Consider the following 27887-nt stretch of genomic DNA (forward strand, 5'->3'; position numbering starts at 1 on the left):
TTTCTGAGGTTTTCTTCAGCTCCACAGAACATACAAACGCCCTCTTATAAATTCCTAAGAATACAGAAGATTTTGACTTGGGCGTCTTATAACAAGATGTCTGAGCTGGGCAAACAGTTTCAATTCACTACCTCATGCTCTCAATAATCTTAGGCTACTAACATGAAATTTATGGGCTCAACAGAGTATGGACACAGGTACATGATGGGAGGGGGACAATTCATTTAAAAATTAACAGATTGTGGGCTTCCCTGGTGGCGCAGTGGTTGAGAATCCGCCTGCCGATGCAGGAGACACGGGTTCGTGCCCTGGTCCGGGAAGATCCCACATGCCGCGGAGCAACTAAGCCCGTGAGCCATGGCCGCTAGGCCTGCGTGTCCGGAGCCTGTGCTCCTCAACGGGAGAGGCCACAACAGTGAGAGGCCCGCATACCGCAAAAAAAAAAAAAAAAAAAAAAAAATTAACAGATTGTGAGACAAGCTTGAATTCTGTTGGAATACTGTTTGTTGTTAATTCTTGTACCCTCGGAGTGAAATTTTTTAAAAAGAATAAAGTGACCTCAGAGAATTATTATATTTTTATAGGATACCAATCTGGATGTTGCTGATTTTCTTTTCAAATACAATTAGCTATCTTTTTTATTGCAGTGCAAAGTCCACTCTTAATGACAGCTAAGACACACAAACATTGGGGGATGAGGAGGAAGAACTGTAAGATATATTAGCCACATGACCAGAAATTGGCTCTGGGGCAGCTGGTGTGTCATTTATGCACACCAGACTTTCAGATATCTTGGGTTTGCCTGTCATCACCACACTACTCCACACCCAGACTCATGGGCACATGGTGAAATATGTTTGTTTGCATCACTCATGGATTAACCCATGTGCCACAGGCAGTTAAAAATCAGGTCTGTAAAACAGAGTGATCATTTGATCAGGGGACAAATCCAGCAACATAGGGATGAAACACAGGACCTATTCAACGTTGTCAGAAACCAAAGTAAGGTGTTGTGTGCTTTCTCCTCACAGAGCTGTAAATGAAACACCAGCAGATGCAGGTGAGTGAGATGATCTTAGCCACTTTCTGGCTCCGTTTGCTCAGGTAGAGAGCTCGCTGATCTACTCAGCTCTGGGGCCAGAGAAAAAAGAAACAAAGATAATGCTGACTGTCTCGGAGGATAAGAGATTAAGGAATACAGCTGGAACACAACAAAATCTGCTTTCGACAAACTCACAATCCATGTTGAGGACTGTAAGAACGAACAATTTCTAAAGCATAAAGCGAATTCAAAAAGTACATGAGAACCTTAACGTTCTTGACTGACGTATCAACAAGAATTGAGAGAATCTGCAAAGTCTTCAACAAAAATATTTGCACAAATTCCCAGACCTCTCTCAAATAACAATTTCATCAAAATTCATGTACTTCCTGTGTATATCTTTGTAGCATGAGTCAACTGCATTTTCATCTTTCACTACAGTTTTATCAATCACTTGCTCAGCTGTACTTACCTTGCAGCAGGAATAAAAAAATTCCTGCATCAGCTGACATGCAAATTACTTGGACTTACAGAGTTGCTAGTGAATAATCAAATGGTGAATGTCAAAATAAATGAATGCCCAAGAGCTACCAAAATACAGAATTATAAGAAGTTTAGTTGTGACTAAGAAATCTCCAAAGGCTTCCCAGAGTAGAGAGCATTTGATTTGAGCAACACTTTATTTTTTATAAACAGTATTTATTTATTTATTTGTTTCCATTCATTCATTCATTCATTCATTCATGTGGCTGCCCCTCTCGGCTTGTGGAATCTTAGTTCCCTGACCAGGGATTGAATCTGGGCCCATGGCAGTGAAAGCGCTGAGTCCTAACCACTGGACCACCAGGGAATTCCCTGAGCATCCCTTTAGGTTGGCAAAATTTGAGAAGTAAAAAGGGATGAAGTGCATCTAAGTTTAGGAGAATCGTATGTACAAAAGTGTGACAGTGCGAAGAATTGAGGGAAAGCGTTGAGTAATCCATTTGTAGGTAGACCTCAAGGTGTGAGCAAAATATATTGGGAGATGATATTACAAAATTAATTCAGGATCACTTGGAGCAATTCATGAATGTCATGCCTTAAGCATCTGTACTTTTCTGTAGGCAATGGAGGAAAGGTGACCTGGTGGGATGGACTTGGTAGAGGGGTGGGGGATGGAAGCAGAGAGACCACTAACAACAGTATAAACCAGAATTAAAAGCAGACATAAGGAGAGAGTAAGAAGAAAAGAAAGTGCGAAGGTTGAGGGGATACGACAGGATTAGGAATGGATGGTACGGTTTTGCAGGAGGAAGCAGCGGTAATGACATGGTAGGGGGCATCTGCAACCAGTAACTGAGGTTAGCAGAAAAGCAGGATAAGGAAGCAAGCAAGATGAGAGAACAGGCAGGGAGATTTTAGGGTTAGGATATATTAAGTTTGAGGCTTCTAAGTGAAAAATCACATGGAAATGTTTACTTGACTCATTCAAGATGGCTGAATAAGTAGTTACATCCACCTCCCCTTCCTCTAAACGTGAAATGACAAAAAAATAGAACTTAAAAAACTGAATGGAACCATAACAAACAAACAAACAAACCAAGAATGAGAGTCATCAAGGGATCAGAGATCCTGAGAAACCAGGGTCCAAGACATCAGAGCTTAAACAGGAATTCTCCCTAGGGAGCTCCTTCTTCATCAAAGAATAAAAAGTAGGCCCTGAAGCAACCAAAAAGACATTTAATTAAAGAGCTGCATTCAGGTTACCAGATCCAGCTACTACTCAGCAGTGCCCAGCCCACTCCACAACCAATTACACCTCAATAGCCAGTCAAGGCTTCCCTTTTGAGCTAAAGGCAGAAAACTGCTGTCCACACAAAGTTGGTGATCTGCCTGGGAAGATTCCCTGTGGGGGACCTGGGGCTTGCGAGGGAAAAAGACTAGAGTTTAAGGTAATTTACGATTTACGGTAACTTCAGTCCCAGAAATTGAGAGATGGAGAAGAAAGACATGTCCTAGAGGTAAAATACAGTCAACTACTCCATCTCCAGGTACATCTAACCCCTTCCTTATTTTGGCAATTTGGGGGGGTCCTGAGCTTGCCTTCCTCCTCCCCTACAGGAAAGCCCACCTATTACTGGTACACCCATTACTATACCTGTTGACACAGGCAGTTATATCATCCAGAAGAAAGCATTTCTGGAGAAACAAACCCACTACCTATACCAATCAATTTAGTCTTTTATTCATAAACATGTACCTACAACCAATGATAAGCAAACATCCATGGAAAATCAATGATATAAAAATAGAAAGACCAAAATGTACGATCATCTCTGGATCAAAAAGAAAGAAAATTTACGGAATAAAAGGGAACATTTAAGATATTCTAATTGGCATCTTCATACATGAACAAGCATGTTACATCTATAAAAGAAGAAGGTTCTGCCATGAAAAAGGAGCAACCAGAAAATTAGAAACAGTTCCTGGAAATTAAATATGATTGTGAATATGAAAGATTAAACAGGCTAAAAACCAGAATAGACACAGCTGAAAGCTGAATTTGAAATCTGAAAAATAAGTTGACAGAATTTTTAAAAACACAAAGAGATGAAGATAAAAATTAACAGCAATGGAGACTAGATTTAGGAGGTGCACATCATTTCTATAATTAGCATTTCAGGAGAAGAAAATAGAGAGGCTAGAAGGGACGAAATGTTCAAGAGGTGACAGACGAAACATTATGAACAAGAAATAATCTATCCTGAGAACTTAGTACATAAACATCCAGAAGGAGATTTATTTTAGGAATGTGCTCTAAAATTCTGTCAGGAGAAAATCTCTCAAGAAGGATGGCCAAAGGGAAGGCAAAAAGAAAAGGTTGTTATGGCGCTGTTCACTCTACTATAATATCTATATGAGAGGGGTTGCTAGAGGGGAGCTCGTAAGCCCAAGAGAACTGCTGGAAACAGAAAACTGCAAATCAGGAGAAGACAACATAGAGATTACGGGAATAAAAAAAAGTCTAGGGAAGTTCTCTGCACTAGGTATTCAATAAGGGAAGATTCTGCAATATGAGGCTTCACTTCTCCATCACTCTCAGCATTGATCAGATATTACTGTAGCAAAGCATGAGTCATATGATTTTCATATATTTGACTTTAAGAAGCAGCTAAGAATCCACAAGAAAATACCACTTGATACCCACTAGGATGGCTATAATTGAAAAGGCAGATAATAATAAGTGTGAAAAAGGATGTGGAGAAAATGGAACCCTCACGCACTGCTGGTGTGAATGTAAAATATGTGGCAGCCTCTTTGAAAACAGCCCAAAGTTACCATATGAGCCAGAAATTCCACTCCTAGATGTATACCCAAGAGAAATGAAAACGTACGTCCGCACGAAAACTTGTTCACAAGTTTTTATAACACCATTATTCATAATAGTCAAAAAGTGGAAACAATCCCCAAATCCATCATCTGGTGAATGGATAAGTAAAATATGATATAGTCATACAATGCAATATTATTCGGCAATAAAAAGGAATGAAGTACTGATGTATGCTACACATGGATGAACCTTGATAACATTAGCTTAAGTAAAAGACGCTAGTCACATATTCAATGATTCCATTTCATGTGGAATGTTCAGAAGAGACAATCTATAGAAAGACAGAGAGAAAGTCAATTCGTGGTTTCCTAGGGCTGGGAAGGATGAGGGGTGAAGGTGAAAGGGTTCAGGGTTCTTTCTTGGGGTGATGAAATGCTCCAACACTGATTATGGTGATGGGTGCACAACTCTGTGAACATACTAAAAACTACTGCATTGTATACTTTAAGTAGGTGAATTATATGATATGTGAATTATATTTAATGAAGCTCTTACCAAAAGAAGTTGCTAAAAATAATAGTCCTGATTAAATGAGTGAATGGCTGAGGTTTCTATTTTAATATTTATGGAAGATTAAGACTACACGAATTGGAACTATGAATATTCAAATTTTAGAAGTTCAGATTTCCAATTAAAAATAGTGTAGAAGTGGATTTCTGGTTCTTTAATATTTGTGAAGTTCACATATTGACCTGGTCCAACTGGAGAGAATTGGTAATAATCTGAGCTGTGCTTACTGACTTCCATTTCATGTGCCATGTGCATCAACCCTAACCCTCACAGCCCTGCAATTATTCTCATTTGAAAATGTGGAAACTGAAGTTCCCAGAGGGTAAGTAACTTGCCCAGGATCACAAGACCAGCAAAGGACAGAACTGGGACTGGAGCTCAGCATGTTCTGACTCCAATCTCATGCTCAAGATGGCTTTTCACAACAGCACATTCCTGATCTATCTTTATTTAAAAATAAATTTATTTATTTTTTACTTTATTTATTTTTGGCTGTGTTGGGTCTTTGTTACTACGCGTAGGCTTTCCTGATCTATCTTTAAAAATAAATAGTAAAAGAAAGTAAAAACATCACATTTCTATTAATAAGTCAAAATTTTGCTTGTAAAAAGAAAAAAACTGCAATGAAATAGAAAGGGGAAGATGTATTTAGATGTATAGGTTTTATATGACTTTAAGCTATTCTTTATACCCTTGGGTGACAGTTGATTGGGGAATTAATGACAATATTCTAAGACATAAAGCCTCCGGTATGATGGCTTCAATAATAAAGGGGTTTGTATTTAACTAGGGCTAGAAGATTCTTAATCTCTAAATATGATACATGGGAAATAAAAACGAAAAACGATCTTTCAATAAAAAGCTGTAAGAAAGTCTCCCAGACATAGATTTGGCACCGATAGTAGTACAGCTAATTAAGCTGGAGGAAGCAAGAGGGGAAAAAAGAATAAGCAGAAGAAATTCCCAATAATAACTCCAGGTGAAAGACACACTGATAATTCCACAGGAATAATTCTGACTATTAGACAAATTGTAAAAGGATTTAGAGAGAACAGAATACCTCCAAACTTTTCTTCCTTTTTCCCAGAAACAAACAGCATTGTTTAGAGGAAAGACCTCTCACTGGTTCTCTCTCCTCAAACTTTACGATGTTAATCAACTAAAGGCAAATAAAGCTGCAAAAAAATCACTTAATATGTAAGTTGAGAGTACTCTGTTAAGATCAAATAAAAAAATACAATAAATAGCAAATAAAAATGTAAGCCCTTACACTATAATAGGGAAAAAGAAATGTCTCTTGCTTTCTGTTTCTCTCCATAAATACCATTAACATGCGGGAGTCAAACTGTATTAAGGGGTAAGTTAAGTGATTTCCATCTCTGGTAAGGACAACTGACAACATGAAGTTCTTAACTGTTTTAGGCATTCATACCATGTTGCCTGCTGGAAGAAATTAAGTCATAAATGGACAAAGAGATTAACAAATGGTAATCAATATTGTGATTATTTTGAAAGACCAAAACAAAGCATAAGATATTAGATCTATACCATGTGTTTCCAAAGCTATTTCCTAAGTCAATGCATCACAACTGTTGGAGAAAAACTGAATATTCAAAAACTCTTGATTTATTACTCCTTTCCTGAGTATTGAGGAAAATTGTCATTCTTTGATATAAGCTAAGGGAAGACCGAGTAATGTGGTTTGAGAATCACTGCTAAAAAGGAGACAAACCATAAACAGAGAAATTTTCGAATCCTTGCAAGAACAAGAACTGAACAGGGACTATATCTCCAAACACATCCTCTTCAAAAAGTGAAAAAAACTCAATGGATTTTCAAGACTCATTGTGGAATTTAACTTCCAAAGTGTTAACATATGTTTCTTCAAAGCATTAGCAGGCGCTGATTGGTAGGGAAGCTAAGTGATTTCGGTAGGTTAGTGAAATAGCTACTGGCACCTGAATTTAATAATAAGGAAACGAAAGCTGATTTGACCTTTAAGAGTCTACAGTAAACAAGACATGGACATCTTACTGTGAAACCACAGAATCCTTTCACATCTTGGAAAAAAGAATGCTTAAGGATTTTCTGGAGTTCAAAGACACGCTAATACATGTCTGTGGGGAACTACACCTGTAGATTTTAGAGACACCGTTCAAAACTTTAATAGGGGAAGGAATCAAGATGGCGGGATGTGAAGGCATGGAGTTAGCATCTCCCCACAACTAGGGCAACTGCCGGCCACTGGTGGGGGACTCTGACCCCCAAGGAGATGGGAGGAACCCCAGAATGAACTGGTAGGATGTAGGGGGACTGAGGCAGGGAGGAGCAGTGGAGGCCCGACAGGATCGGTGCCCGAGGCCAGGGAGATCAGGAGAGGCAGGCGGTAGGGGTCCTCCCAGACTCCAGACCGCAGGAGCACAAAAGGAAAGGAGGGAGTTTGCCCTGCCCACTCGATCCCAGGAAGCCTGCTGGGCTCCCAGGTGAGGTCCTCTGCCCTCTGAGACCAGGGGTGGGGACACACCTGGGCCCCTTCTCTTCCTTGAGCCTAAGCCCCACCTCCCACAGCCCCTGGGGCCTTTTCCAGCCCTGTGGGTCCTGAGCACTGGCCTTGCCCACCAACCAACCTTAACCTTGATTAGGCCCTGCTCTCCACAGCCAAGGTCTCCCCCCCACTCCGGCCACCTTTTTCTTTTTTTTTCCCCTCCTCTTTTTTTACTACTGTGGTACCTTCCAGTTGTTGATTCATCTTTTTTACTACTGTGGTACCTTCCAGTTGTTGATTCATCTTTTTTACTACTGTGGTACCTTCCAGTTGTTGATTCATCATATTTTTATTTTTACATTCTTTCTAACACATCTGTTAGTTTCCTAGTCTAGTTTTATCTTTTACTTTGTTATTCTTTTTTTTTGCCACCCCATGTGGCTTGAGGGATCTTGATTTGAGAGCCCAGGGTTGGGCGGAAGCTCCTGCGGTGGGAGCTCCAAGTCCAAACCACTGGACCAACACAGAACCTCAGACTCCAGGGAATATTCATCAAAATGAGGTCTCACAGAGTTCCTCATCTCAGCACCAAGACCCAGCTCTACCCAACAGCTTACAAATTCCAGTGTTGGAAGCCTCAAGCCAAACAACCACTAAAACAGGAACACAATCCCACATATTAAAAAAAAAAAAAATTGGAATGGCAAAAAAAATATGTCACAGGTGAAGGAGCAAGGTAAAAACTTACAAGACCAAATAAATGAAGAGGAAACAGGCAATCTACATGAAAAAGAATTCAGAGTAATGATAGTAAAGATGATCCAGAGTCTCAGAAACAGACTGGAAGCATGGAATGAGAAAATACAAGAAATGTTTAACAAAGACCTAGAAGAACTAAAGAACAAAAAAGCAGGGATGAACAACACAATAACTGAAATGAAAAATACACTAGAAGGAATCAATAGCAGAATAACTGAGGCAGAAGAACGGATAAGTGACCTGGAAGACAGAATGGTGGAAATCACTGCTATGGAACAGAATAAAGAAAAAAGAGTGAAAAAAGAATTGAAGACAATCTCAGAGACCTCTGGGACAACACAAAATGCACCAACATTCGAATTATAGGGGTCCCAGAAGAAGAGAAAAAGGGTCTGAGAAAATATTTGAAGAGATTATAGTGGAAAACTTCCCTAACATGGGAAAGGAAATAGTCACCCAAGTCCAGGAAGAACAGAGAGTCCCATACAGGATAAAACCTAGTAAAAACACATCAAGACACAAATTAATCAAACTAACAAAAATTAAATTCAAAGAAAAAATATTAAAAGCAGCAAGGGAAAAACAAAAAATAACATACAAAGAAATCCCCATAAGGTTATCAGCTGATTTTTCAGTGGAAACTCGGCAGGCCAGAAGGGAGTGGCTGGATATACTTAAAGTGATGAAAGAGAAAAACCTATAACCAAGATTACTCTACCCAGCAAGGATCTCACTCAGATTTGATGGAGAAGTCAAAAGCTTTTCAGACAAACAAAAGCTAAGAGAATTCAGCACCACCAAACCAGCTTTACAACAAATACTAAAGAAACTTCTCTAAGCAGGAAACACAAGAGAAGAAAAAGACACACAAAAACAAACCCAAAACAATTAAGAAAATGGTAATAGGAACATACATATCGATGATGACCTTGAATGTAAATGGATTAAATGCCTCAACCAAAAGACACACACTGGCTGAATGGATACAAAAACAAGACCCACATATATGCTGTCTACAAGAGACCCACTTGAGACCTAGGGACACATACAGACTGAAAGTGAAGGGATAAAAAAGATATTCCATGCAAATGGAAATCAAAAGAAAGCTGGAGTAGCAATACTCGTATCAGATAAAATAGATTCTAAAATAAAGTCTGTTACAAGAGATAAGGAGGGACACTACATAATGATCTTCTTGGATCAATCGAAGAAGAAGAAGATATAACAATTTTAAATGTTCATGCACCCAACATAGGAGCATCTCAATAAATAAAGCAAATGCTAACAACCATGAAAGGAGAAATCAACAGTAACACAATAATAGTAGGGGACTTTAACACCCCACTTACACCTATGCACAGATCATCCAAACAGAAAATAAATAAGGAAACACAAGCTTTAAATGACACAATAGATCACATTGATCTAACTGATATTTAAAGAACATTACACCGAAAAGTGGCAGAATACACTTTCTTCTCAAGTGCACATGGAACATTCTCCAGGATAGATCACATCTGGGGTCACAAATCAAGCCTTGGAAAATTTAGGAAAACTGAAATCATATCAAGCATCTTTCTGACCACAACGCTATGAGATTGGAAATCAATTACAGGAAAAAAACCTGTAAAAAACACAAATACATGGAGGCTAAACAGTGTGCTACGAAATAACCAAGAGATCACTGAAGAAATTAAAGAAGAAATTTAAAGATACATAGAAACAAATGACCACGAAAACATGATGACCCAAAACCTATGGGATGCAGCAAAAGCAGTTCTAAGAGGGAAGTTTATAGCAATTCAATCTCACCTCAAGAAACAAGAAAAATCTCAAATAAACAATCTAACCCTACACTTAAAACAACTAGGGAAAGAAGAACAAAGAAAACCCAAAGTCAGTAGAAGGAAAGAAATCATAAAGATCAGAGCAGAAATAAAGGAAATAGGAATGAAGAAAACAACAACAAAGATCAATAAAACTAAAAGCTGGTTCTTTGAGAAGGTTAACAAAATTGATAAACCATTAGCCAGACTCATCAAGAAAAAAAGGGAGAGGACGTGAATCAATAAAATCAGAAATGAAAAAGGAGAAATAACAACTGACACTGCAGAAATACAAAGTATTATAAGAGACTACTACAAACAACTATATGCCAATAAAATGGACAACCACGAAGAAATGGACAAATTCTTGGAAAGGTACAATTTTCGAAGACTGAACCAGGAAGAATTAGAAAATATAAACAGACCAATCACAAGCACTGAAATTGAAACTGTGATTAAAAATCTTCCAACAGGGCTTCCCTGGTGGCGCAGTGGTTGAGAATCTGCCTGCCGATGCAGCGGACACGGGTTCGTGCCCCGGTCCGGGAAGATCCCACATGCCGCGGAGCTGCTGGGCCTGTGAGCCATGGCCGCTGAGCCTGCGCGTCCGGAGCCTGTGCTTCACAATGGGAGAGGCCACAACAGTGAGAGGCCCGCGTGCCACAAAAAAAAAAAAAAAAAAAAAAAATCTTCCAACAAACAAAAGTCCTGGACCGGATGGCTTCACAGGCGAATTCTATCAAACATTTAGAGAAGAGCTAACATCGATTTTTCTCAAACTCTTCCAGAAAACTGCAAAGGAAGGAAAACTCCCAAATTCATTCAACGAAGCCACCATCACCCTGGTATCCAAACCAGAAAAAAGATATCACAAAAAAAGAAAATTATAGACCAACATCACTGATTAACAGATGCAAAAATCCTGAACAAAATACTAGCAAACAGAATCCAACAGCACATTAAAAGGATAATACACCATGATCAAGGTGGGATTTATCCCAGGGATGCAAGGATTCTTCAATATATGCAAATCAATGAATGTGATATACCACATTAACAAATTAAGGAATAAAAATCATATGATCATCTCAATAGATGCAGAAAAAGCTCTTGACAAAATTCAACACCCATTTATGATAAAAACTCTCTAGAAAATGGGCACAGAGGGAACCTACCTCAACATAATAAAGGCCATATATGACAAACCCACAGCAAGCATCATACTCGATGATGAAAAACTGAAAGCATTTCCACCAGGATCAGGAACAAGACAAGGATGTCCACTCTCACCACTCTTATTCAACATAGTTTTTGGAAGTCCTAACCACAGCAATCAGAGAAGAAAATGAAATAAAAGGAACACAAATTGGAAAAGAAGAGGTAAAACTGTCACTATTTGCCAATGACATGATACTATACATAGAAAATCCTAAAGATGCCACCAGAAAACTACTAGAACTAACCGATGAATTTGGTAAGGTTGCAGGATATAAAATTAATGCACAGAAATCGCTGGCATTCCTATATACCAACAATGAAAAATCAGAAAGAGGAATTAAGGAAACATTCCCATTTACCACTGCAACAAAAAGAATAAAATATCTAGGAATAAACCTGCCTAAGGAGGCGAAAGACCTGTACTCAGAAAACTATAAAACACTGATGAAAGAAATTAAAGATGACATAAACAGATGGAGAAATATACCATGTTCTTGGATTGGAAGAATGAATATTGTGAAAATGACTATACTATCAAAGCAATCTACATATTCAATGCAATCCCTATCAAACTAACAATGGCATTCTTCACAGAATGAGAACAAAAAATCTCACAATTCATATGGAAGCACAAAAGACCCCGAATAGCCAAAGAAATCTTAAGAAAAACAGATTTGGAGGAATCAGGCTCCCTGACTTCAAACTATACCACCAAGCTACAGTAATCAAGACAGTATGGTACTGGCACAAAAACAGAAATATAGATCAATGGTACAGGATAGAATGCCCAGAGATAAACCCATGCACATATGGGTACCTAGTTTATGACAAAGGAGGAAAGAACATACAATGGAGAAAAGACAGTTCATCAATAAGTGGTGCTGGGAAAACTGGACAGCTACATGTAAAAGAATGAAATTAGAACACTCCCTAACACCATACACAAAAATAAACTCAAAATGGATTAAAGACCTAAATGTAAGGCCAGACACTATAAAACTCTTGGAGGAAAACATAGGCAGAACACTCTATGACATAAATCACAGCAAGATCCTTTCTGACCCACCTCCTAGAGAAATGGAAATAAAATCAAAAATAAACAAATGGAACCTAATGAAACTTAAAAGCTTTTGCACAGCAAAGGAAACCATAAACAAGACGAAAAGACAACCCTCAGAATGGGAGAAAATATTTGCAAATGAAGCAACTGACAAAGGATTAATCTCCAAAATTTACAAGCTGCTCATGCAGCTCAATATCAAAAAACAGACAATCCAGTTAAAAAATGGACAGAAGATCTAAGTAGACATTTCTCCAAAGAAGACATACAGATGGCCAAGAGGCACATGAAAAGATGCTCAACATCGCTAATTATTAGAGAAATGCAAATCAAAACTACAATGAGGTATCACCTCACGCTGATCAGAATGGCTATTATTTTAAAAAGCTAGAAACAATAAATGCTGGAAAGGGTGTGGTGAAAAGGGAACCCTCCTACACTGCTGTAAATTGATATAACCACTATGGAGAACAGTATGGAGGTTCTTTAAGAAACTAAAAATAGAACTACTCTATGACCCAGTAATCCCATTACTGGGCATATACCCTGAGAAAACCATAATTCAAAAAAAGACATGCACCATAATGTTCGTTGCAGCACTATTTACAATAGCCAGGACATGGAACTAACCTAAATGACCCTCGACAGATGAATGGATAAAGAAGATGTGGCACATATATACAATGGAATATTACTCAGCCATAAAAAAAAACGAAACTGAATTATTTGTAGTGAGGTGGATGGACCCAGAGTCTGTCATACAGAGTGAAGTAAGTCGGAAAGAGAAAAACAAATACCGTATGCTAATGCATATATATGGAATCTTAAAAAAAAATGGTACTGATGAACCTAGTTGCAGGGCAGGAATAAAGAGGTAGGCATAGAGAATGGACTTGATGACATGGGGTGGGAGGGTGAGGCTGGGGCAAAGTGAGAGTAGCATCAACATATATACACTACTGAATGTAAAAGAGTTGGCTGGTGGGAAGCAGCAGCATAGCACAGGGAGATCAGCCTGGTGCTCTGTGATGACCTAGAGGGGTGAGATAGGGAGGGTGGGAGGGAGGCTCAAGAGGGAGGGGATACAGGGACATGAGTATACATATGTCTGATTCGCTTTGTTGTGCAACAGAAACTAACACGGTATTGTGAAGCAGTTATGCTCCAATAAAGATCTATTTTTAAAAAAGCAAACCTTAATAGGGCATGGGGGAAAGCTCAACATCCAGTTAACCTAAGGAAAACAGAATCTGCAACTAGGTTAAGAAAGGAGGATGCTAATACTTGATTCTAAATTGCTTCTTTCTACATCTGAGGATAACAGAAATGACTTTTTCTCAGAATTACCTTAAAAAAAAAAAGCAGTAAGGGGTTAGGGGGGCGTGAAATAGGCCAATGGGATTAAGAGGTACAAACTTCCAGTTATAAAATAATTAAGTCACGGGGATGTAATGTACAGCACAGAAAACAGAATCAATAATATTATGGTAATTTTGTATGGTGACAGATGCTTACTAGACTTACAGTGACCAATTTATAATGTATATAAATGTTGAATCACTATGCTGTATACCTGAAACTAATATGATATTGTATGTCAACTATACTTCAATTAAAAAATTAAAAGGAAATAACAACTACAAAAAAGGAGATTAAAACTAAGATTTAAATATAAATCCAAGGTTTATTTTTAAAAGGCCTAACTATACCATGTTATAGTCAGAGACCAGAAGATACATATGTCAAGTGAAACATACATTCTGGAAGAGCCTGAGATATTAGTGCACATCAGAACCGTGGTAGTCTCTCACTTGTGCCACCCAATTAAAATAACTAATCTGTACAGAGAACATGTTTCCATTATTGGATTGAAATGTTAACCACGTGTCAATGGGTATGGCTGTGTCTAAAACACAGCCATAGAAAACACAACAGGTGAACAGGAGCAATCTCTATTAAATAGAATTCAAATATGTACAAGAATAAACTTCTAAGGAATTTTATCACTGCTGAACTTTCTGACTTTAAGTCTTAAAACTAATATGTTAAAATTAATTCATTCAAGTCTTGGGTAAATAGTGTAACAAGACACAGTTCCCTGTTAATTTGTTTTTCAGGGAAAAACTAAGGGGACCTTGCTATATGGCAAGATTTCAGATGAAAGTTCTACTACAGGAAAAGGGACTCCTCCCTTTGAAGTGTCAAGTCTGTGGGAGAACAAATCCAGTACAGAGATGGGTTCTTTTCACCCTCCCGGCTTTTAGTGATGACTGTACCCAAGGCCCTGCTAGATAGTCTTAGGACTGACATACCTGTTCCCTGAAAAGATCATAAAAGTTCCTGGTGTGCTCTAGTTGAAAAGTCATCTAAATTCAGATTTAATTGGATGGATTTACACTGGCCCAATGCAGTCTATGAGTCTTTCTCTGAGACCTGATCCATTCTCAGTTCCCAAAGAGTTTAAAGATTGGGGGATTTGCCTGGTGGTCCACTGATTAAGACTCCGTGCTTCCACTGCAGGAGGCATGGGCTTGATCCTCAGTCAGGGAACTAAGATCCTGCATGTCGCGCGTGAGGCACGGCCAAAAAAAAAAAAAAAGTCATTTGAAAGATTGGGATGAAGTTACCTGGAGAAGGAACAATACAGAGAAGGACTGGAAAGATACGTGACTTTAGAACTGTCTTGGAGGCAAAATAAATAATTAAAATAAAGCTGAAAATATAAACAGTTTTCCCTGGTGGCAGCTGTTCTGGTAGATTTTTTTTTTTTTTTCTGTACGAGGGCCTCTCACTGTTGTGGCCTCTCCCCGTTGCGGAGCACAGGCTCCGGACGCGCAGACTCTGCAGCCATGGCTCACGGGCCCAGCCACTCCGCAGCATGTGGGATCTTCCTGGACCGGGGCACGAACCCGTGTCCCCTGCATCAGCAGGCGGACTCTCAACCACTGAGCCACCAGGGAAGTCCAGATTATTTTTTAACTAATGTTTTTAGGAAAAATTTCTCCATCAGATTAAGTAGCTAAAGCAAAGCTACGAAAGGCAAATATCCTAACAGCATGTAAAATTTGAATATGAAAATGAAAACTCAACTCCAGGTATCCATCTAGAGGAGCACTGAAAACATTTCTATTTTTCAGGGTTTCAGGTGTTTGGGGACAATGTTTGAATTAAGGTTGTGTTGTATGCTCTCAATAAGTGAAGACAAAATGATTACATTCTATTTGAGGCTAATCAAATCACCTCAGATTTTCTTTGCAATGATTATGTTCAATAGTGGTAGGAGTAATGCAAATATAAACACTCTTATCACCACTGGTAGGAAGGGGGATGATCTTTCTGAAGAGCAATACGGGCCTTTAAAAAGTTTACGGCTTTTCCGTAAAAACAAATGAAATAATGCCATTTGCAGCAATATGGATAGACCTAGAGATTATCATACTAAGTGCAATATGTCAGAAAGAGAAAGACAAATACCATATGATATCACTTATATGTGGAATCTAAAATATGACACAAATGAACTTATCTACAAAACAGAAACAGACTCACAGACATAGAGAACAGACTTGTGGTTGCCAAGGGGGAAGGGAGTGGGGGAGGGGTGGGATGGATTGGGAGACTGGGATTAGCACATGCAAACTATATATTACATCAATATATAGAATAAACAACAAGGTCCTACTGTATAGCACAGGGAACTATATTCAATATCCTGTGACAAACCATAATGGAAAAGAACATGAAAAAGAACTTAAATATATACGTGTACCTGCATCACTTTGCTATACAGCAGAAATTAACACAACACTGTAAATCAATTACACTTCAATAACTTTTTTTAAAAAGTTTATGGCTTTTTCTCCAAAATACTACTCCTAAAAATCTATCTTCAGGAGAGAAAAGTGAGGGAAATTTCCATATGAAGAAAATTATTGCACTGTTCTTTATAATAGCAAATCCAAGTGATCAACAATAGAGGAATGACAAAATAAATTCTGACACATTCATACTTTTATAAGCTATGCAGTTATTATCATATTCAACATTTACTGAGTGTCAGGCACTTATTTAAGTGCTTTACTCATTCAGCCTTCACAAGAACCCTAGGAAGTAAGCTCTCTTATTTACTGGTCCCACTTTACTGATGAGAAAAGAAGGAAGTTGAGGTCACGAAGCTAGGTCCTGGTACTGGGATTCCAAGCCAGTCCAGCTCCAGAGCCCAAACTATTTAGCATATACTACATTGCTGTTTTGTATGTTACTTTTCAAATGTGATACTGAATTCTATTTTATAATTTTTCTTCCAACGATTTTTGTTTCAATATTCACAGCAAAACTGATCTCCGTTTTTCTTTTAGGAGAAATATCTTTTCCTTGTTTCAATATTTTGAAAATGTTGTTTTCCCTCCATAAAAAGGAATATGGAAACTTCCCTTCATTTTCTATCTTCTGAAACAGTTTAAAATCATATTGGGATGATCTGTTAAGGTGTGACAGATGTGCCTTGTAAACCTGAAGGAGAGGGAAGGGAGGGTAGCTCTTTAACAGCTTTATTTCATCAATAATAAATTTCCTTTCAGATTTTCTGTCTTCCGGGGTCAGCTATGGTCACATACTTTCCATTTCATTAAAAAAAAAATTAACAGCTTTACAGAAGCATAGTTTGCATGCCATAAAATTTACCTGTTTGAAGTGTACAATTCAATGATTTTTAGTAAATTTTCAGAGTTGTGCCATCATTATAACAATCATTTTCAAACATTCCCATCACCCTAAAAAGATCCCTTCTGCCCATTTAGAGTCAATCCCTGCTGCCACCTCCTGCCCCTCCATTTTAATAGTACAAGTCTATAACCTTGATGTTTATGGAAAGATGCATCTATTTTATATGGATTAAATAAAACAGTAGAGTCAAATCTTATGTCGAATTGCATATAATGTGACTATATTATATTAAAAAGTTCTTTACTTTTGAGAAAACAATGTGGTGCTGTGCACAAGTGGTATAATTTTCTCACTGCTCATTAAAGCTACCTGGTACTCATGGAAAAAAAAGGAGTATGATTGTTCTCATTTTCCTATCTTCAGTACTGAGACTTCCAGAAACACTTAATCTTAACAGCCCCATGGGTAGGAAGCAAATACTAAAATATGATCGCCCTGCCTTTTGACACATCAGAGATCGCCATTCTTCTTTATTTACCTTGTTCTCTAACAATAAAATAGTTTTAAACAATTTTCATTTTCTTAATTGCTTTTTTTCCCCTAATAAGAGTCTGGCTATTTCTAAACTGGACAAAGTGTTTTACCCATGATATTCAGGAATTTAGGGCTGAGAATTTAAACCCAGCTGACTAGAAGTCCAGCCAATATATTTTTAGTTAGCATTAAGTAGAAATTTCTTTAATTAGGAAGCATTAGTGTCATCTGATTTCTGATCCTTACTTCAAAGTTCTCCCCATACAATAGGGAACATTTAGTAAAAGATTAAACTTAATTTAACATGAAAATATTTTTACATGTTCAAACATGCATAATCCAGCCAGGAGATATTTAGATCTAAGATTAGCAAAACTTCTTTGGGCATCAAGAATTTCTTCCAATGATAAAAGTCAACAGAAAATAGACTCCTGGAGAAGTGGAAAGAGCACTGACTTTGGAACCATAAACATGGGTTGAAATCTATCTTGGTCCTGACTCTGAAGGACTCAGGGAAAGTGAAAGGAGAGCCACGGATCTCTGCGTGCCCCTGGTAAGCCTAACATTCACTGCCTTTCCAACATAATGCGCCTTCAGGACTAACTGATCTTTTCACCCAGCCTCAGATGCTACTTCAGGGGTCCTCCCTGGCCTCGGGATCACCAAGAACTGCACCCTCTCTATGACCTCAGTGTGAAGCATCTCACCTTCCCAGAACATTAATTATCCATCTTCCACTCCTTACAGCAAAAATGCCAATTCCAATGTTTTTCAACACCATTAGGATTTATAATCCACTGATTTTTACCTTGCTTTACTCTCTGCACACACACACCCCATCCTACTTCCCTCCTTTCCAGCTGAAGTTCCTGATTTATCATTATAATCACTCCTTTCTCCCTCCCTCTTCACATGCTCATCAGAAATCCTCAACCCGGTTACAGTCAACCTTCTGCCCTCTCTATGCCTCCACCCGTGTTACTGAACACTGCTTGTGAACACACAACTATGCCAATTTCACTTCAAATTCAAGTGGACACTTTCTGTGCTCAGCAGTCGCACTACTATTTCTCTGGTCCATTCATCTCCCACACTCAGTTCACTCCTTCTTAAGTCCTCAACACTTCCCTTCCCATCCTCGGCAGATGATGTCTTTCCTAGTTCACTGAGGAAATGAAAGCCATCAGCAGGTGACTTCTACCGCCACATCTCCTACCAGCTGGCATCTGTGCCCACATGCTTGCTGTGCTCTTGTAGGAAAGACCGGTCTGTGCTCCAATCTAAGCATTCCTCACCCCCAACTAGTGAGTTAGGCTCAGTCCCCTCCTGTCTGTCAAGGACACCACTTCAGTAATTCTCTCACTTTCTCTCCTGCATCATCAATTTCCCCCTCTTTCCAGGATAATTCCATCAGCACACAAACATGATGTAATTTCCCTCATCTTAAAACAACTAAAAACTCTGCACCACCCAGGTTCTTCTGCCAGCTGTGTCTCTACTTCCTTTAATAGCAAACCTACTCTTAAAAATGGCCTCTATTTGCTGTCTCCAATTACTCTCCTCTTTCTCTTGAACCCATTTCACGATACCAGATCCAATGGCCGGTTCTTCATTGTTTGCAGCATTTGGCAGCCAATCACTTCTTCCTTCTTGAAACACTTTCTCTACATACTTGGCTTCCAGAACACTTCGGTCAGTTCTCTGCCTTCCTCTCTGCTTTCCTCTCAGTCTCTTATTGGTTCCTGCTTATCTCATCCCAACTTTGGTGTGGTCAGTCCTTAAAACTCACAGAGGGTTTTATTTATGTTCACTCCCTAGGTCACCTTATCTCATCTCTTGGCTTTAAATACTATGACATGCTGACAGCACCCTAATCTAGCCCTTCAGTTTGTGGAATCTCCTCATTCCAGAATGGTACATTCAACTGCCTAGTGGACATCTCCAGTAGGACATCTATCAAGCATCTTTTTAAAAAAAATCTATTTTATTTATTTATTTTTGGCTGTGTTGGGCCTTAGTTACGGCACTTGGGATCTCCGTTGTGGCGTGTGGGACCTTTCGTTGTGGCATGCAGGCTCTTCCTTATGGTGTGTGGGCTTCTCCCTAGTTGTGGCAGGTGGGCTCCGGAGCGCATGGGCTCTGTAGTTTCGGCACGTGGGCTCTCTACGTGTAGTTTGAGTCGTGTGGACTCAGTAGTTGTGGCGCGCGGGCTTAGTTATCCCACGGCATGTGGAATCTTAGTTCCGCGACCAGGGATCGAACCCGCGTCCCCTGCATTGGAAGGTGGATTCTTAACCACTGGACCACCAGGGAAGTCCCTATCAAGTATCTTAAACTTAACATGCCTACGAATGAACTTCTCGTCTACCCCTCAACAACCTCCTCCCCCTACCGAGCACCCCATCTCAGTAAATGGATAGCCTACACTTCCGGGGGCTCAGGCCAAAAACCTTGGAGCCATTATTGACTCCTACCCACAACCAATCCATCAGCAGGTCCCATTCGCTCTGCCTTTAAAATGCAACCAGAATCTGCCACTTCTTACCACTTCTGTCTCAATGGCCCTGGTCCAAGGCCACCATCACCTCCTGCCCAAATGACTGCAATAGTTCTCTGACTGGTCTCCCTGTTTCTACCCCTGACCATTCTCAATCCAGCAGCCAATGGGATCCATTTAAAACTTTAAGTCAGGTCAAAATGTTGCCATTCTACTTAGAATAGAAACCAAAGGCCTCACAGTAGCCTATGAGGGCCCACGTGGTCTGGCCTTGTCCCCTGTCTGACCTCATTTCCTATCACTGGGGCCCCTGGCCCACTCTGCTCTAGCTTCAGTGTTTCTCAAATATCCCAAACACACCCCTGCTAAGGAACCCTGTAAGTTATGCTCTGTGCTTCAACCCCTTTATCCCATATAACCCCTTGGCTCACTGCCTCTTTTTCCTCAAATTCCTGCTCAGAAATCACCTCAGCGATGCCTCCCCTGACTGCTCTATTTAAAAGTGATGCCCACCCCAGCACCCCTATCCTGTTTTACTTTTCTCCAAAGACCTTGTCATGATCTGACCTAAAATTAGAATATAAACTCCATGATGCAGGGCTTTTTCTATGTTGTCACCCCACTGTTCTAGAAGAGCACCTGGCATGGGCACTGAGAACACGACTGCTACATAAATGAGTGTTGACCCTGGACCTGGGAGGCTGCCAGAGCATGGAGGCAGATTTCTAGACAACAAATCAGAAGATTTAGATTTAAATCTGATTACTAGACTAGGAAACAGAAGCAACGCCCAGCTTTGCTAGTGAACAGTATGATACAACTCGTTAAGTCATTTAGCCGCCAAGATCCTCAGTTTCCTCATTTATAAAATAGAAATGAACACATGCTTCCCTCACGGAGTCAATGTGTGGATGAAAATATTATGCAAACTTAAAATACTGGCAGGCTTCTATAACTGATCACATTAAACTGTTTAGAATCAACTGAACATTTGTAGACACTAGTTCATTCTTTTTGTAAACCAAAAAAACCCAAACATGAATTATAACAAAGATTTTAAACAGTCCTTCGTGCTCTAGAATCTTTAATTGTCTACACTATTAATTATACACATTAGTATCTTAATACTGGTATCTCACATCTAGCCTCATGGCTATAATTATTTTTGTTTTCCATTCTGAGACCTTATCTTTTCTCTTCTAAATAGGGACAGAAGAGACTTGGTATCTTGAGGTCTTTGGTACTTTCATTTGGCTCTGGAACTGCCTTTCCTACAGCCGACAACCAGGCAAAGCTGAGGTGGGATCTCATAGAGGCAGCAATAAGAGCCAGCTTCCTTAGGAAATAAAACATCAGTAAAATGTCAAGACAGTCCAAAAGCTATCTAGAGAATGAGGACCCCAGCAAAGCACAGCTGGCAAGAGTGGCATCTGAAAGCAGCAAGAGGCATCTTCTCGAAATTCGACTTTTATTTCAAGTTACATAACGAGAAATATCAAGACTTCTTTTAAGTTTGTTTAGTTCTTCACAGAAGTGACTTAATCGTGATTCAAAATGATGGCATCGCCATTCAGTGAGAGATAATATATAAAAAAAGAAATGTTTCTTAGTCACCTAGAAATGTGCTTTCTATAATATTGCAACAAACTCACTGAATTAATTGCCAAGGGGGAAAAAGTTATCTCCTGACTAAAGAATATGGTTCCTATTATCAGATGCCGTGAGCTATGTAGTTCCTCTTTTTTCTTCCCCACACCTTGATCTTGAAAGCTTCAAGTTAAATAAATTCTCGACTTCAGTAACTGTAATAATCCCATTCTTGATATTTGCAAGTATAAGCCCCCCCCCTTTACTCCTACAGGCCTCCTAATCCTGTTCATTTTATGCACCCATGATGCCCTCCTGTGCCAAGCAACAGGCGTGGAATGTTAAGAGTTTCAATAGCTGTCTCATCATTGCCATGTGTTTAAAAACAGCAGCAACACTTGCTCAGCACTTAGGCTCTGTGTCTTGTCTAACTTTAAAAGTTCTCAAAACCAGTCTGTGGCGGAGCCAGGAAAGAGGCTCAACACTCTGGACCAGGACCAGGACCCAGCGCTCTGCCCTCGGGTCTCAGAGCCACCCGCGCCTGCTTTTGTAATGAACAGGCTACCAATCAAAAGGCAGAACCTCCAGGGTTCCTTCCTTACTCCGCCTCTCTCGGACTAGACTGTCAGCTCCTGGGGGGCAGGCACCCCCATGACTCATGCCCCTTTATAGGTCCTGCTCCTTGTACACAATAAACATCCAATACATACATATTCCCTGATTAGGGAGGCAAGGAACCAGTTACAACAGGTAGAGGTTGAAGCAGAAAAGGGAAAGTGAGAAAGCAGGACATATTGGTCAGCTAACTGACTGGCTTATTTCCTCTTTTTTATCTTTTTTATCTTCTCCTGTCAGTCCTGTAGCCGTTCTTGAGGCCAAGGACTTGGGGCAGCCCTCTGCACAGTCCTCCGTGACCCAAGCTCAGGGACCTGCCCTGGACTGTTCACCCTCAGCCGGGGGGCGGGGGAGAAGATGGGAGCAACTAGGGCAAGTCCCTGAGATGTGGCAGATGGGGCCTGTGAGCCTGGCCTCGGCCCACACCGGGGTCTCTGCACTGTGTGAGCCCCGCTCCTTCCAGCGCCCTCCCACAAGGGCCCCTCCTCCACCCACAGGTAGGAAGCCCAGGCACCCTGCTCTGCCCGGACTGGGGGCGGGGGGGTGGCGGCTCAGGCCCTAGCTCCACCCCCTGGGTCCTGCAGCTGCACCCTTCAGTATCTGGGCTGGCCAGGGTGAGGACCAAAGGACAGGAGGGGATCCAGCTGGGAGGTGAAGCTGGCCCTGCCCCTCTCCTCCCCGGCGGGCCTCGCCCTGGGAGCCTGAGTCCAGAAGGCAGGACGTGCTGGCTCTGAGGACAGAAACGTGGGCCCTGTGGGCTGTGTCTTCCTGCTGCCCCTTCTGCTGGGGGGTCTCAGGTGAACCCCTGGGGTGAGGAGAGTCCCGGGGGAGGGCTGCACGGGGCCCGGGGTGTAGGCTGCCCTCGGCAATAAGAAGCCATCCTGGGTGTCCCCACGGCCCACCTTTTCTCTTCCTAGGCACAGATGAGGAGGAACCAAAGAATCTCGTGAAGTCAAGTAAGGCGCCCCAGCCAGGGCCGGCATGGGCGGGGCGGGGGGATGGGGCGAAGGAGGAGGGAGGAGGGGACGCCAGTGTGGGGAGGGGGCAGGCCTCCCAGGACTTTCTCCCCTTTGTCCGCAGTCTGTGGGCGGCCCAGGGCCTTATCTGGCACTGCCTCAGGCACGGAGGCCAACGTGGGGCAGCGGCCCTGGCAGGTCAGCAACCGCCAGGGCTTGTTTCACATCTGTGTGGCCAGCCTCCATCTGCAAGCAGTGGGTACTGACGGTGGCACGCTGCTTCCGGGGAGGGCGGGGCCTCGCTTCGGGCAGACCCATCAGGGGCGAGGCTGACTGGAGCTCCTGGGCTGAGGACCCAGAGGAGTTTACCTTGCACTGCCCGATACAGTATCTGTGCCTAAGAAGTGGGTCCAAATGTTTCCTGCCCTAGCTCTCAGTTCAATACGACTACTCTCAGACTTCGGGTATCTTTACACTTGACAATCATCTTGACTGAAATGAGTGCCTCGAAAATGTCACACACACACCCCACCCCCCATCTAATTCTCTACCCAAGGAGACATTCCCCGGGGGGAGCCACTCCCTCTACTGCATGCCCACATCCTCACACCACTCTGGATGCACGGTTCTCAGCCCTCTTCACTCTCCCTAGGTGGCCTCATCTATTCCCATGGTTTAAAATGTCATAGATTTGTTAACATCCACATTTACATCACCAGCTCCGAACTCTAATTCTGATGCACTTCCATTCAGATGTCTCACTGGTATCTCAAAGATGATGTAATCAAAAGAGAACTACAATTCTCCCACCAGCAATATCCCCAAACCTTCTCTCTCCCTTTCTTCCCATCTCATTCAACAACACAGCCAGTTGCGACGGCCAGAAATATGAAGGCCTCGCTTTCCCTCACCCTTCACATTCACTGCACACACCAATTCTTCAGTTTTACTTCCACAGAATACTTTGACTCCAGCACAAATGTTCTGGACCACTGCAATAGCAAAATAAGTTTTGCTACCTTCATACACACAACAAAGTGATTTTTTTTTTTTAAGGTCAGAGGCAGGATCATGTCATTCCCTCCTTCAAATCCTCCAGCCGCTGCTCAGGCACCTAGAATAAAACCTATTAGGCCATGAATTGCCGGGTATCTGCTCATTTCGCTAACATCATCCCACTCTACTCCAGGTATACTTCAATTCCTAGAAACTGCCAAGCTCTTTCTTACGCTCAGCACCTTTGCATACGCTATTCCCGCTGGAATGCTCTTCCTTATAGCTCTTCTCATGGCTGACTCCCACCTTGTGGGACTCAGTGGAAGAGTTACCTCTTCAACGCGACCTTCCCCGATCACCAATTCATAGGCTCTTCCCTCATCTTTTACTCTCTACCTCAAAATCCTGTTTTCTTCATAAAAGTTATCACAATTTAAAATTTTATACCTGTTTACTTGTGTGTTCTCTCTCTCCCTCCCTCCCTCTCCTCCACTCACTCACTCTCTCTCTCTCTCTCTCTCTCTCTCTCTCTCTCTCTCTCTCACACACACACACACACACACACACACACACACACACAATCCTTGAGACCAAAAGCCCTGTGAGGGCCAGATCATGTCTAAGTCTCATTTATATTTTCAGGAGATGCTCAGCACTTACTGAAGGAACATATGCTTAGGAAGAGCTAGACGAAAAATACAACCTCCAGAACTCTGGGCTCTGCTGTGACACTCCATGACAGAGTCACAAGAAACCCACGGTACCTGTTCCACTCCTCTTCTTCTCAGGCCTAAGGACACCAGAAAATACAAGGTATTGGTGGGAACACTTCAGGTCTCTGGTCACCAAGACTCCAAAACGACGATCATCCCCGTGTCCAGGATTATTCCCTACCCCGACTTCCAGAGAAATGCATCCAGCACCATTGCTGTGGCAGAACTGGCCCACCTGGTCTCCTCTGGCCCCCCCTGTCCTGCCCACCGGCCTCCCATCTTCAGCAGTCCAGCTGAAGAACTCAACCTCCAGCTGGGTGACTGGATGGGGCAATTCTGGGATATCCCAATGTGAGGATAAGTAGACTTTCTGAGCTCTGTTTCCTCCACTGACAGTCCCTCCCCCTACTCTTTATCCCACTCCTGGCACCAGATACGGTGCGCTCTCGCTCTCCGGCAATTAATCTGAAGTACTGCGGACTTCCGTTCTCCTCGACCCCCAGCTTCCCTCTGCCTCCTTCATACTTCTGCTGCTGTAATCGCTTTGCTTATTTACATCTGCTTCTGCTCTTGTTTCACAATACTACTAAGACCTTAAAAGGGCAATGAATTTAAGGAGAGTTGTCAGTTCTCCTTAGGCACCTGGGTAGAGTGTGTGTGGGTAGGTGGGTAGGGGAAGCAGACACGAAGATGGATCCAGGAAAGTTAAGAGTGCTCAGCAGGTCCCAAGTCAGACTAGGAGAGCAGGGCTTCATGTATCAATAGTCCTTTTTTTTTTTTTTTAATTTATTTTTATTTTTGGCTGCATTGGGTCTTCATTGCTGCATGCAGGCTTTCTCTAGCTGCAGCGAGCGGGGGCTACTCTTCATTGTAGTGCACAGGCTTCTCATTGCGGTGGCTTCTCTTGTTGTAGAGCATGGGCTCTAGCCACGTGGGCTTCAGTGGCTGTGGCGCACGGGCTTAGTTGCTCCGCGGCATGTGGAATCTTCCCAGACCAGGGCTCGAACCCGTGTCTCCTGCATTGGCAGGCAGATTCTTCACGACTGTGCCACCAGGGAAGCCCTCAATAGTCTTGATTCTTCTTAATCCACTAGATCCACCTTCTTATGTTCTATGGAATATAAAAATATATTCCAAAGCCAAACAACTTAATACTACATCTTTCATGATTTTAGGTTTTTCTGAATCAAAAGATTCTTCTGGTTTTTGTGGTACAGCAGAAGCAACTGCCATCAGTCTTGTTCAGACCCAGGGAACTCAGCCTTTAGGCCATTTGCCAAACCAGAAATCAGAGTGCTGCCTGTTATGGAGGCAGAAACTTGAAATCAGAGCTATCCCTGAAAACCAAAGGCATGAGAGCTATATCCACAGCTGAAAGTTGCTTCCTAATGTTTTAAGACAACTTTGACTCTTTTTGACCTTACAGCTATGAAACCATCTTATACACTGAAGGAGCTAAAAGTGTTCCTCAGTGATCTCCAGACACGCAACAACTGCTATAGAAAGAAAGCCTGTTGCATGGAGTTGAGCCCACCAGTGAAGCCGTGATCTGCTCCAGGTTCCCAGGGGGGCAGACGGGTCAGTGCATAGTAAGAATCCATCCTATAGGCACCTTTCAGAGCCCTTCCCTTCCCCAGTGTGCTTCCTCCATGTCTCGTAGCTTCGGGGTCCTTGCGTGAAGCCAGGAGTGTCTGGACAGGCCCTAACTCCACCGTTCTTGGCTAAATTACTGGGGTCTCTCCCTTTGCCCCGTGCATGGCCCAGCCATCTTTCCTCTCTCCCCAGGGCAGTAGAGGAGATCCCCTGACGTGTAAAGTGGAGGATTTCTGGGTCCTGGCAGGAGTGGTGAGCTGGGAATCAAACTGCATCGGAACCAAGAAGCCTGGAGTATTTACAAACATCAGTTTCTACGAGTCTTGGATTGAGAAGTCAGCCATCTCGCACGCCGACCTCAGGCCGGGCTTCTCCGGGCTCTTCTGTGTTGTGCTTCTGCCTCTCGTTTCCCAGGGAAATACCTAACTGGATGAGGCCAGTATGGCCAAGGTGAAGTGGCAATTAAGAATGACGGAGAGGCGCTTCCCTGGTGGCGCAGTGGTTGAGAGTCCGCCTTGCCGATGCGGGGGACGCGGGTTCGTGCCCCGGTCCGGGAAGATCCCACGTGCCGTGGAGTGTCTGGGCCCGTGAGCCATGGCCGCTGAGCCTGCGCGTCCGGAGCCTGTGCTCCGCAACGGGAGAGGCCACAACAGTGAGAGAGGCCCATGTACCGCAAAAAAAAAAAAAAAAAAAAAAAGATGGAGAAAGGGGAGATTCTAGAAGCTGAGGATTTTGAGGAGAGATTCCGAAGCTTCAGCAAGACAGATGCAGTTCTGCTACCTCTGGGTGCAGCCTGCAGGAGCCCAGTCTGCTTGCTGCCTTGTCTCCTGTGGGTCTACCTGGGAAGCAAGGTCCCCGGCATGAATAAAGTTTGGTTGGTTCTAACTATTACTTCTCATATTCATTTTTTTTTTTCTTATGAAACTGGAGCCAGGGCCTGGGGAAATACAGAAGGAAAGAACTTTAGGGCTGAAAGGGATCTGGACATCACCTGACCCAACCAATTCCTCACATTCTAAAGAAGAAGTAGCTAGGGTACAGAGAGGTTAACTAGTTTGCCCTTGGCTGAAGTCAAGATGAAAACCACCCAGTCCGGGACTAGACTGGGTTCTGAAGAAAAAGCAGGGACTCGGAAGACTAGGTTTCAGTTGAAGCACGCTAGGCCAAAGGAGCCTAGGGCAGTGTATTGGCTATCTATTGCTGTATAACAAACTGCCCCAAAACATAACGGCTGAAGACAGCAAATGTTTACTATCTCTTGGTGTCTGTGGGTCAGTAATCAGGGAGGGCCTAGCCAGGTAGTTCTGGCTCAGGGTCTTTCAAGAGGCTGCTGCTGTAAACTGTAGTCACCTCCAAGCTCAACTGGAAAGGACCTGCTTCAAGCTCACTCACACGGGCCCCTCTGCAGGGCTGCCTCAGGGCAGCTGGCTTCACCCAGGGTGAGTGATACAAGATCAAGCA

At 42.0% G+C, this 27887-nt stretch overlaps 1 protein-coding gene and 1 long non-coding RNA gene across 21 annotated transcripts in view; one reads left to right on the forward strand and one right to left on the reverse strand.

Annotated features, from left to right (window-relative positions):
* Nucleotides 1-27887, reverse strand: part of SH3D19 (SH3 domain containing 19) — a 178058-nt gene that overhangs the window by 111344 nt on the left and 38827 nt on the right. The gene's annotated exons all lie outside the window — the stretch shown is intronic.
* On the forward strand, nucleotides 22797-27317 carry LOC136794354 (uncharacterized). Of its 4 annotated transcripts, none has more exons than XR_010840996.1 (5): nucleotides 22797-22978; nucleotides 23086-23124; nucleotides 24763-24933; nucleotides 26260-26411; nucleotides 26619-27317. It is a non-coding gene; the product is annotated as an uncharacterized lncRNA (long non-coding RNA). The 4 variants fall into 4 exon arrangements; XR_010840995.1 differs by having other exon boundaries at nucleotides 22797-22965; nucleotides 26260-26422; XR_010840994.1 differs by having other exon boundaries at nucleotides 22797-22965.

Source organism: Kogia breviceps, chromosome 6 (genome assembly GCF_026419965.1).
Source record: "Kogia breviceps isolate mKogBre1 chromosome 6, mKogBre1 haplotype 1, whole genome shotgun sequence".
In the NCBI taxonomy this organism is placed as follows: Eukaryota; Metazoa; Chordata; class Mammalia; order Artiodactyla; family Physeteridae; genus Kogia; species Kogia breviceps.